This window comes from Diachasma alloeum, unplaced genomic scaffold, assembly GCF_001412515.2.
Source record: "Diachasma alloeum isolate Michigan unplaced genomic scaffold, Dall2.0 Dall_scaffold_00313, whole genome shotgun sequence".
Lineage (NCBI taxonomy): Eukaryota > Metazoa > Arthropoda > Insecta > Hymenoptera > Braconidae > Diachasma > Diachasma alloeum.
The window spans coordinates 487,327-500,269 of record NW_021680452.1 but is presented as its reverse complement, the minus strand read 5'-3'; positions in this window follow the sequence as shown (position 1 = coordinate 500,269).

The following is a 12,943-nucleotide window of genomic DNA, read 5'->3' as shown; positions in this document are numbered from 1 at the left end:
GTGAAACTATTCTCCGAGTCTTTTGGACAAGCGCCGTCTCCTCTCTTCAGGATAATTAAGTCTGGTGGACTGGTTTCACGTGACTATTGTCAGAGTGTGGGTCCACCAGGTATTACGAAGTCTAGTCGAGTGGATAGATCAACGTGGACTAACGTCCTCCCGTTTTTCTCAACATTCGTGTTTACGTTGAACTCATGAGGAAAGGAAGGGATATACGGAACATTCGTTTGAGATGACATTGATTGACATCCAAACGGACGTTTCCAATTATTACGAATATATACCGAGAAATTGGAGATTCCCATGGGATTTTACGACTTATCTTCAGTAATCCCGCAATTAAAATTTCTAATTTTTTTTTTGAGAGGAAAAAAATTGTCGGGCAAGGGATAACTGTAGGCCAGTTGTTTCCTCATGATTGACAGAATTATTGCGTTGAATTATTCCTCAAGGAACAATTTTTTGATGACATTCATTTTGAATGGGAAATGAATGACTTTCAAATGACGAAGTAGTTCGAAACTTGGGACACTGGTGGACTGATTCATTTGTTCCAAACGAGATTCGTTAACTATTAACGAATGGTAGAGCTGAATATGTCCAAATAAATATTCGTTAATAGTTAACGAATGGTTCACTTGAAAGGTGAAAATCGAGTCAAACAAGCCTTCTCAAATGTTAACGAAGTTAACATCGTTAACTATTAACATCGTTAATAGTCAACGATGTTAACTATTAACGAAGGAACATTTGGTGAGACCGAATAGACCCTCGTCTCCAACCAAATCCATGCGTTAACAATAACTAATCCTTTCTATCAGTATATAAACCTCACACAGAGTACAAAACTTGTTTTTAGGGGTCTGCAGCATTCTAAAATTTAAGTGAGAAATCCTAATTTGAAATGATTTTTGCACGAATTTCTGGTGGTATAATCCCAAATCTTGGAAATATTCCGTGTTAAAAAATTCTGAGCCATATTTCGGCACAGACTTCTTTGAATGACTTTGCAATGACTTCTTAGAATTTTCAACTTCTTCACAATAGCCTTTTCCACGACTTTTGTAATAATTTTGCGATACAAGTGAAAAAAATGACATTTTTTGCACAGTTCGCGCGCAAAGAACCCCCTTTTTTTATCGGTATCATAAAATATCGCACGATACTTATGAAGAAATATACTTCCTGACGAGTGTGAGGGTTACAGGCCGAACCGAAGACGAGGTCTCTAATTACATTGGTCAACATCTACTTTTTTTCACTTCTATCGTAATATACTGTTGCGCATTTGTTCTTTTCCTCCCTCTCAACCACCTTCATGTACGATCGTCCCTTTCTCTTGTTATTTTTTATCTTCATTCCTAATTCGCGGACGTGTCATTTTTCCTTTTGTATTCTTTTATTATTCTTTTCGCTCCAATTTATTAAATTTCTGAAGAAAGCAAATTATTCCGAACAGATAAATTATTTTTTCCCATGTTAAATGAAATTGCCCACAACGCGACGTTGCCGGAAACTCGCTAAACGAGGACGGGCAGTGTAGAGTGAATTCGGCAACGCTAATGCCTAAATAACACGCGGTGAATCCTCGCGGAGGTGACCAAAGTCGTAGGGTTGTGTTTGGTGATCAGACTAGGGTTAACATTACAATACTCCCGAGTGGAAATTGCTTCAGGCCCACCTGAAGCACGATCAGAACTTGATCAGGTTTTTGTAAGGTTCGACTGATCCGGTGATTCCTGATGAGAACCTGACCAAGTTTTGATCCAGCAGGTCGGATCCGAAAAACTACAGGCGGGTTCAGATCAAGTTCTGATCAGGTAGACATGATCAGATGATGCCTGATGTGAACCTGGCCAAGTTTTGATCCAGCAGGTCGGATCCGAAAAACTACAGGCGGGTTCAGATCAAGTTCTGATCAGGTAGACATGATCAGATGATGCCTGATGAGAACCTGACCAAGTTTTGATCCAGTAGATCGGATCCGAAAAACTGCACGATGATTCAGATCAAGTTCTGATCAGGTAGGCACGATCTCACCCTGAGGTCGGCTGCCTGACCCCAAATTGATCAAATTCGGATTTGATGTCCTTGATCGGCATTTGAAAGGGATCAATTGAAGAGAAAATGATCAGATTCAGATCCGCTCCACCTGACATTAATTTTAATAAGATTTTCGGATAATTTAATTAACTATTATTATACTATTCAAATTAAGTTTTATCAACATTATCAATAATTATTTTCAATCTTTAAAAAGGATCATTATACTATAATTAAAATTAATTGAATTAAATTAATTTAATTTAATGAATTTAATTTAATTAATCAATTGAATTAACAGCCAGCCCTTTTCAAATGTACAGATGGGAGGGATGATGATGCCGTAAACACGTATTAGAGGAGTATCAAACTTACACGCAAATGATCTTGAGAAAAAAATTACCAAATGTCTATTTATTTATTAGTGTTATTGTTATTATCATTATTATTATTCATTAATGAAATAAATAAAAATTTAATTGAACATATTTTATCTCTCAGAATACACACGCACATCCGCGAGATCAGGAATAATCGTAAATTCAACGAATACCCCGATACAATTCATATAGGCTATATATATAGTTTACTCAATAGTAATAGCGTGATAGCGTAGTGGTTAGGGCATAGGATTAGCAATCGTAGGGTCCCCGGTTCGATCCCCAGCATCGGTAAAAAAATAATAAGCTTTTTCAGAGGTACTAACAGTAGAGATTTATTAAGAGATACGGCCTACGGTGAAAGAATTGAATTATCTTTTGTTTTGGAATAATTATCACTTGCAAAACCACAAGAGCTTCAAAATTATCGGGTATTTTCCGATAGGTTCGTTTGTATGCAGGGAACCTTGAGGAAAATGCCCGATTAATTTCGAAGCTCGTGTGGTATTCGGGGGATTATTTTTCCAATCCGAATGTCGGGCAATATAATTGAACCATGAGACGAAACTCACAATTGAAAAACGAAAATTGTATAATTAACACAACGACACAATTGAATTCAATCTGTCAGTTTGACGAGGGGTTAATTCGACTGCATGATGTTTTGTTTTTTATATAGCAACTACCAGAGAAAATTATCAAAAAATTATCAGTTGAAAACCCTGTAGCTTGTACCACGTGATGTCGAATGAGCCAATTATATTGCCCGATATTTGGGTTGGAAAAATAATCATTGATAATTCTTATTGATACTGGCAGACAAGTCATCCGGTTTTCATACAGTTGACTTGATCAAGTTCGGATCCATTCGTCCTGATCAAATCCGGATTGGTCAGAGGCGTAACATGTCTGATCAAGACCGGATCCGTCAACGTGATTAATACTTGATCAGTGGTCAGGTCTAACCTGATCCAAACTTGATTAAGACCTGGCCGCAATATCCACTCGGGCATTCTAACACTGACATTGGCGATTTTTGTTTCAGTTTACGTGGGTTTTTGTAAACAGGCAAACACCACATAACATCGATTTTGTATTTTTCTATCCCCAAAAACAAAAATAAATTTCTACAAAAAAACTCATCAAGAACGGGTCCGGGTCTGGGCGTTCTGTTTACAAAAAGTGGTGAAATCATGAAAAGTGACAAGCAGTGAATACATAGAGGTTCTATTCACTGTTCACTGTTCTGGTCACTATTAAAATGGAATGAAAATTATGTATTCAATCCTTTCTTATCAATTCTTGTATTAAAAGAGTCGTATCGAAAATCTTCTGGGCTACCCATCTAACCAGCTCTCTTTCTTCAAAAAAACAATTCCCCGAAAAATCCCCCTTTGTGAATTAAAATATTAATGCAAATTTTTGAGAAAGAATAATTACACTAAAGAATTTAAGGGGCTCGGTAATTGCTCAGGCGTCTGTTTCTCCCGATTTTGCGTGCAGATAGAGAGAATGGAGGCACCCTACCACAACTCGGAGCGTTAGTGAGAGAAGCGTTGGATCATTACGGGATCCTTTAAAATATTCAAGAATAGCCACGGCCATGGCCACACGACGGATTCCCCGTGTTATTGAAAATAGATTGCCCCACCCCCTCACCTACCCCATTCCACCGACACTTGGTAAGGTAGGAAGACTTGAATACTTCAGGGTCCATTAATATTCCAAGAGATCCGTCAGGTGCTATTTCTACGAAGTGGTCCGAAGTGGAAGTACATCCTCCAGAAAAGAGAGATTTTCCAGAGTCTCTCTCTCTCTGCTCATTTCGTTACATCTCCATCTTTCTTCGCTCCAACACGCTGTGTGGCACACTGACACAGTGATATTTATATTATTAACGAGTCACTCAAGAATAGCTGTAAAACTGTAAGAAAAAATGGGATTTTAAATCCGCACGAAAGACAGATTAAATCACCTGTGCATTCATAAATCACTACTCGACTAAATTATTCGAATCCACTTGAACAGTGAATCAACTCTATGAAACTTCAACTCCTGCCATTGAGAAGCCAAGGAAATTTCCAACTCAGGATGACAGCCCTTCTGACCCGATTACTCCCCGAGATATAATCATAACCATTTTTCCGAAAACTTGATCCCCAAGTGGCTGAGTAACTGCGCTGACTCGAAAAAGATGAACCATCTAGCGGAACCGGAAATTTCCCTGGCTTTCCAATGCCGGTGTTCATTTCCTCTTCAACCCTTTTTCACCCCATCTGCCCCCTTTCTCTAACCTCAGCGTCCACCGAGACAATCAAAGTCACACTAACGAAGCTCCAGCTTTAGCTTCAGCTCACCCTCCTAACGTCATTTCTGTCCCGTACATCTGTCTTCTTAGTCATAAAAATTCGTGGTAATGTGCATGGAAACAGGATAGATTGTTGGTAAATGTTTCGGTGGAATTCTACCAATGCTCCCTCGTGCATAATTGTAGGGCCTGTGCAACCCATGTTTACTATGTGTGATGGGGTAAGGGTCAAGCTGTGAGGATCAAACTGTAAAAGTGTGTTAAGATCCTTTCCCATTTGTTAATAGTTGATACACAGTCCATCTAATAGATGCAGGAGCTTCCTGAGTGGACATTTTGGTCAGGTCCAAGTCAAGACTGGATTAGGTGAGGCCTGAGGATTGATCAGAAAGTGATATGATAACTGGATCAAGCCCCCCGAGATGAAATATTTCGAGCTCTCTGAGTCTCCGCGTGACCGTTCGAGATTGTAACTAGTCTTCACGGATCTCGGGGGACGCTTCCGTGTGCGCTCGCGACTCGATGAGTATCGGATAGGAAGATCCGAGTCGCTATTGGGTTCTTCGCCTACTGGAATCTCTATTTGGAAGATCGACACTTAGAATAATTTTCAATTGCTCAATTAATTATTTTCAATAAATTTAAAATCATTTAGGTATTAAAAATAAATATTTATTATTAATATTCGTCAACAAATAGAGTGACCTGACCAGTAGATAGACACCGACTAATACAATAGACGATTTCATCATTAATTAAGTATTGTATCAAGAATGGAAAAAAAATTATATTATTCTTTTTGTATTTCAGTAACCCTACTAGAAATTTTATTCGGCAAACCTTCCGGTCCTGATGAGGCATGCCGAGCGTAATGTTCGGTGCTAGCTCGGTCAGCCGGATTCGGCCCGGACCAAAAGCGTTACGCGTTTTTCAGGTTCGGGCCGGATGATGTTGACCGGAAGTTTGCCGGATGATATTCTATTGATTAATTAATTATTAATCATAAGTTGATTCACTGTGCGAAAATAAATAATAACTAAATAAATGGTGGTTCCGGGACGGCAAGGTCAAGAATACAAAAAAAAAATATTCCCCGACCAGTACTTGAACCTGGAACCTCTTGATCCGCAGTTCTGTACCTTTTTTTTTTTTTGAAAGAACTCACTTTTGCGTATATCAACAGTACTCGCAATGGTGAATACCATTGAATTGACCCTACAACGAGTCAATCAGTATGATTTCCCCACTAATCATCTCATCTTCCCTCCAACCCCTACCTCCCCTTTCCCCTCCCATTTAAATTTTTTTCTCAATGAAAATTTCTTTAAGTCCCGCGCGGCATGCCTTATCTGGGCCTGATCAGGGCCGGATTAGGTTAGCCGTACGGGACTTAGATGAATACTTCACCCGACATGCCTAACAAAAAACGTTACTCGCGCCGGATTCGGCTTGCCGAATGGGGTATGCCCTATCTGGCCCCTTTATGGCCCTAACAAGGCATGCCGTATGCGGCATGCCGAATGAGAACCGAGACTCGCACCGAATTCGGCGGGTGTTAGATCCGGCATGCCGAGTGAAACTTCTAATAGGGAAGCACATTAATGTATAATTGGGTAATGATGGTTTTATCTCCATCAGTTTGGATTTAAAAAGAAATATATTTTCGTGGAGTACAGCAATTCAATTTATTATTCTTTCTATTATACATTTATTCAACTTCAACTGTATTTACCGGTTCGATAACATAGTACGAATCATTCAAAATTTTCAGAAAAAAACAAATACATGAAGGATCATGAACGTCTATAGCAATTATATCGTCAGTAAGTGGGCACTCATAAATTCCAGAATAATTGCAATTCAAATTAGAAGAATCATCATCATTTATACTGGCATTAAATCGTGGAAGAGTAGTACATTTTTTAACGATTGCACAGTACTGTGAATCACACTGAACGCTATTGCAATAGCTCTTGCAATCACAATTCGATATTCGATACGAAGTATAATAAAGTTAATCATTATAATAATTGAGTGAAGATTTTCTCTAATAAATATATATTGCATTACAATAATTAATGGAAAATATATTGCATCACAATAATTATTCAACAATAAAAATATTCTAATTACCAAAATCCATATGCCATCGTCTGCAAAGCGTCGAGAGGCTACAGTCTCAGAAAGGCTCTGAGAGATCCAGCAGAGATGCACGACACAGTCTCCCATTCAGGGACGACCATCTCTCTGACCGTTTGGTCACGCGTCTCCCAATAATCTCTGTGGTGGCGCGGAGAGAGATTATTTTTAAGACTGAGACGACGGTCTCTAGCACTAAGAGAGACGCGCGATTTTTCATCCCGGGCCTGATCAGTTATGTAACTCAGATTTTAATCAAGACTTGATCAGGCATAACGGTTCTGGATTTAATCAAGCCAACACAGTAAAAACAAATATCTGAATTTCACACATCTTTTGTAGATATTTTTCAGACACTAAAAAACGTCTGAATTTTTTTTTATTGTTATTTTACATCTTTTCGACCCGGTTAGGAAGTACTGCGATGATGATCAAGACTTTAAATGGTTAGATCGTACCATTCTACCCGGCCGGGATTTGAACTCGGAACCTTTCGCATGTGAGGCAACCAACTTACTCACTGCGCCAAAAAAAAAATGTCTGGATGAAATGAAAATTCGTCTGAATTGCAAATGAAAAAGTGCCTAAATATCTTAATTCATGTCTGAAATTCAGACAAATTTTCATTTTATTCAGACATTTTTTAATGTCTGAAAAATGTCTACAAAAGGTGTGTGAAATTCAGACATTTGTTTTTGCTGTGAAACGTATTCAAAGCGGATGATCTGTTCGTCGAACTCAATCATAATTATTAATGGTAATTAATTCAAAACAAAAGATTATTTAATTTTGTTCACTGTAGATGGCCTCTCTTAATGAATCCTTACTGTAATTACCGCTTAAAATATATTATGATTTTTGTCGAGGCGAAATTTGTGATTTTTGTGAGATCGAATCGGAGACCCTACGATTACTGATCCTATGCCCTAACCACTAGACTATCGCTCTATTATTATTCAGTAGATCCTGTGTTGCCTATAGGATCTGTATCAGGGTATTTGTTGACTTTGTATAGTCTGAAAAAGACGTATAATCTGAAAAAGAAAATATGTTTAGCTAAAATTTAATCCATTTCATTAATGAATAATAATTCTAAAGATCATAACACTAATGAACAGATGAAAGCTTGATGAAATTTTTTATACTCAAGATAATTTGGTTGTAAATTTGATACTTCTAAAGATTTTTGCAATTTCATGTATGGAGAATTTTTAAATATTCCACAAATTAAAATAGTTTAAAATCTAACGATTGAAAATTTTTCGATGAAAAACTTGCAAAAAAATTATTTACAAACAAACACATTATTCATCCGTCACTGCCCAAAAAGGGAGATCAAGACCTCAGGCCTCAAATATACTTGAGGATGAAAACTAAAATTGTTAGGAATTCTGTGCGGCACAAACTGCAGCATTGATTTCCAAAAATTGCCAAATTTTCCTCAGTTTTTCCATTTTAGAAAATTCTTATTAACAACAATTTTGACCAGTCCAACCAATGAGAATTTTTCAAAAGTATCTCAAGTTAAAGTATTTCAAAGTCCAACGACGGAATTCTTTTTCCGAGTCTATGAAGAATTTAAAAGGATTCGATGAACAGTAAGTGTATTTTTATCGGTATTTGCTCTACACTATTAGAAAAAAATGGAATTTCATGGACAGTTGACTACTACTTTTCAGGACAGTGACACTAAATGTGATTTAGAGAAAAAAAAAATCATGGAATTTCTGGTTTCACGGCAAATTCAGTAAAATTCCAGAATTTTAAGCAGCATACAGGCAAGAATTCCTTAATTTATTTGAATTTTCAATTTAATATGAATATTCAGTGCCAAATTACATTGAATTTTCAGTGAAATCTGAAATTTCATGATTTTTCCCCCTAAATCGCATTCAGTGCCACTGTCCTAAAAATTCAAGAATATATTTAGCGGAAATTTCTGTTTTTTAGTCATTTTAAGGGTAAGATGGAACTGAATACCGAAATTTAGAGTTCTCTTTGATTTTTCCACGAATGTCTGAATTTTCAATGACGAAATTCCTTTAAATTTCAGTGGTAATTAAGGATGTACTACACCCTTTTGGCCAAAATTCACCTTTTTTTTTGTGGCAAACTATTGACCGGATTGACGCGAAATATTATACCGTTTTTGCGTTTTATCATTATTGACTGACTCACGAAGTTTCATGATAGCGCAATCATTTTCCTGCATTTTTTCTAAAGTTTTGTCAATTTCCAAAAAGTTTTAGAAAAAACGCAGGAAAATGATTGCACGATCATGAAATTTCGTGAGTCATTAAGTGATAAACTCAAAAACGGTATATTTTTTCACGTCAATCCGATCAATAATTTCCCAGAAAAATTCAAAAAACTTTAATTTTGGTGAAAAGGGTGTAAAGCATCCTTAAATCCGATAAAAATTTCCTAAAAGTGTACCAGAAATTTCCAACAAAAATTGTTAACAGTGTATTCACTTAGTTTATTTCATTTACATATACTATTTTTTTGGCCGCCATATGCAATTTTCAGATCATCAACCGACCATCCCCGGACAAATCAGACCAAAAGCCGACTAAATATTCCGACTCAGGACTTCACAGTATCGAATACCACACACTTATAGGGAAGACCAGAAATAGTCCCAAGAATTGAGATTTCCCCACACACCATAAACGACGCTGACATCCTACATGCCTTTCATCGCCCCTGTAAGATTCAGTTCCCTATTGACGTATTTTGAATGCGAGTTGAATTGCGAGTATGAGATAATGGAGTAAGGTGAATGCTAAGAGAAGGATGGACATAATTCCACCCACCTCCCTGATCTCTGCCTCCTCTAAAGCGTCAGTAAGAGCATGGACGTCCACGTTGTCCTCCAGCCATCCTCAAACCATCTCACCTCCACCAGTACTTATCTCCCTCAGTTCTCAAAACCCTCTGTCCTGTCTTCTACCTCCTCATCTTGACGTTAACCTGGATGCTCTCACCCCCTCGACATTCTCCCCCTCTCATTTCGCCGGAAGGGTAGGGAGAGGGGAATTTCCAGCCCATTTTCCCTCACACAAACGCATACTCTCTATATTTCCACTTCTCCCTGTACAGATATCTCCATACGCCACTTACCAAGGCTCGGATGTTCTCCGCTCGGTTGCCTCACGATTCAACCAACCAGCTCGTAGAAATTCACCCAACCCCTGGATATATCGTGGTAGTCCTCCTGGTCGATCATCTCTCTCTGTCGCCATTTGAGGGAGAGAATGAGGCGAGTCCTTTCAGAGAATTACGTTCGACCGAGGTGACTCCCTCCATCGTTTCACGTACGGTGGACATCCTGATGGGTTGCGTTGCGTTTCAATCGTCAATGTTGGCCATAGTGGAGGAGGATGATTATTAATATGGGCAGGGTGTGGAGATTATTGAGCCCTTCGTCAGATTTAATTTTTATTTTTATTTTCTGCCTATTTTTATGCGCGACGCTGGGGGGCGAAGGGCTTTAGGGTGATTATGTTGTTTGAATTCGTTTTGCAGCTTTTCTTAGGAGATACGAATCGCATCGTACACTGAGAGGAAACCGAACAACACTGTTAGAATTTTTAAAAATTTCATGGAAAAAATGGTAGTAATTCTCATGAGTGTGAAGTTGAGAGCGAGATATTAAATCCGATTCAGGGGGAAAATGGTTATAAAATTTGCAGGTTTAGGTAAAATTCAGGGAAATTCATGAGCTTTCAGTGGGATTGAGGCGGAAATTTCATAACTTGATCAACATGAACACGAATATTCAGAAACAAGATCACATAAATTTTCAATTTTTCTTCGAATTTTACAATTTTTTCCAAATTTTCAAGGAATAATTGAACTGAAAAAACAGTATATTGTGCCCCTAGGGAGTAAAAGTATTTATATGATACGTACGTATAACCGCATGGGTTTCAGTTGACTATAGTCAACTGAAACCCGAAATAACGCATGACGCGCATGCGCATCACCTATTAAAAGAGAATAACAAGGAAGGAAATCTAACCTCCGAATAGTGAATACATGGAATGACTGAAAAATGAAAAGGTGATTTTCGAAGCAGATAAAATGAGCCAAAATCGTATAATTCCTGATAGTGATGAAGAGTTAGGCAGTGAGGAGAATTTATTTACTGATGAGGAGGAGTTTATTGGTGATGTGACATTTGAAGAAAATGGAAATAAAATATTCTCCGATTTTTCAATTACGTTTTGTATCATATTTTTTTATAATTATAACTTTCTTTTTTTTGCGAATTCTTAATGATTTTTAAAAATTGTATTTTGTAATTATTATAATTAATTTTTTTCAATTAAAAATACTTTACAAGTTTTTTGAACTACATTTTTAATGAATATAATTAATTTTTTCTTCAGAAGTTCCGCATAATTTTTAAATCACACTTTTTTATAATTATTTTTTAAAATAAATGTCAACCCCCCCTTCACCGGGGGCTTCGCCCTCTGGACCCCCATTTCTCGTGGGGAGCTTCGCCCCCCACACCCCCCACTCGCCTCCCTCCGCCCCCAGACTTCATCACGCACTTATCATATAAAATAGTATACACAACACGTGCGGATAGTAGGCGGTCTCTGCTTTCCGCACTAGTTGCGTAATGTACTGTTTCTGACGAATGTGACGTTATAACCCGAGCCGAAGGCGAGGCGATAAGAGAATCTAAACGATTCTAAGAGAATTAGAATTTAAAGAGAAAAAATTTCCGCTTCACCGAGCCGGGAATCGAACCCGGGTCTCCCAGATACGCGCCGGGCACTCTTACCGACTAAGCTACCGGCAACCACAGAAATTCACTCTCAAATTCACCTCATACACCGCCTAACCTCCTTTAGGCATTAAAGAATTNCAGAAAATTCTCGCTTCGCTCGGTTAAATCGCGGTTTTCCGTCCCTAGAGGCATAAAGTATTTTATTGATTTTCAGATCATTCGAACAGAAAATTAATGGAATACTTTATTTTTCAGTGACAAGAGTGCCTGAAATTTTAGTGGAAATTAAACATGATAAAAATGTCCGGGATTTGACACGGAAAATGCAGACGAAATTTTTTACCGGTGAAGTTCTCAAACAAGTCTTGCTTGGGCCAAAAAAATCGTGAGTTGAAAATTACCAATACAAAAATTGTTTGGCGTGAATTTGTAATGCTCAAATATGAATAATTGCTCTGTTTTCAGGAACTACGAAATATTAGGTGTACAAATAAAGTTTAGAACACTTTGCAAAAAATTTAAAATTCATTTTCGAAAAAAAGGAAACTACATTTATTCATCAAAATAATCTCCATCATTTTGAATGACCTTCAGCCATCTGTTAGGTAATTCACGGATCCGCCTTCCGCCTTTTTCTTTGCCTTCCGCAAAGAAAATTTCATCTTGCGAGGCGAGGAAATTATCGACCCATTTTTGCCCTTCTTCAAATGTTTTGAATCGCACATCAGTCAATTCGTTTTGCATCTTCCGAAACAAGTGAAAATCAGTTGTCAATCACAACTTCCCATCCAAGAGCCATTAACGTATCTTTGACCGGTTTACCCACATGAGGCCTGACGTTGTCATGGAGCAATTTTACTGGACATTTTCCTTTACCAGTAAATGGACGTTTTTGTTCAATTTCTTGGTTCACTCTTATTAATTATTAACGATAGCGATCGGCAGTAACTGTCTCGCCAGACTTCAAAAGTTCATAATGTAGTACGCCTTTCATATCCCACCATATACACAGCATGATCTTTCTTACAGTGAATATTGCGCTTCGGTGTCGATGTCGTCGGCTCGCCGGAGTTAACCCAATGATATTTGCGTTTTGGATTATCAAAATGAATCCACATTTCATTGCCGGTTACAATTTTCCACAAAATAGTAGTATTTCCCACCAAGGGAGGGAAAATAAAGGAGTCGTACCCAGTCGTTTTTCCCCAACGATTGAAAAATTTTACGGAACGGAACGTAGAAATAAATAACCAGCTTCATAAAAATTGTTGAACGTTCAAGAATTTACGATTTATTATTTATTTTATTTATTAGTGTTATTGTTATTAT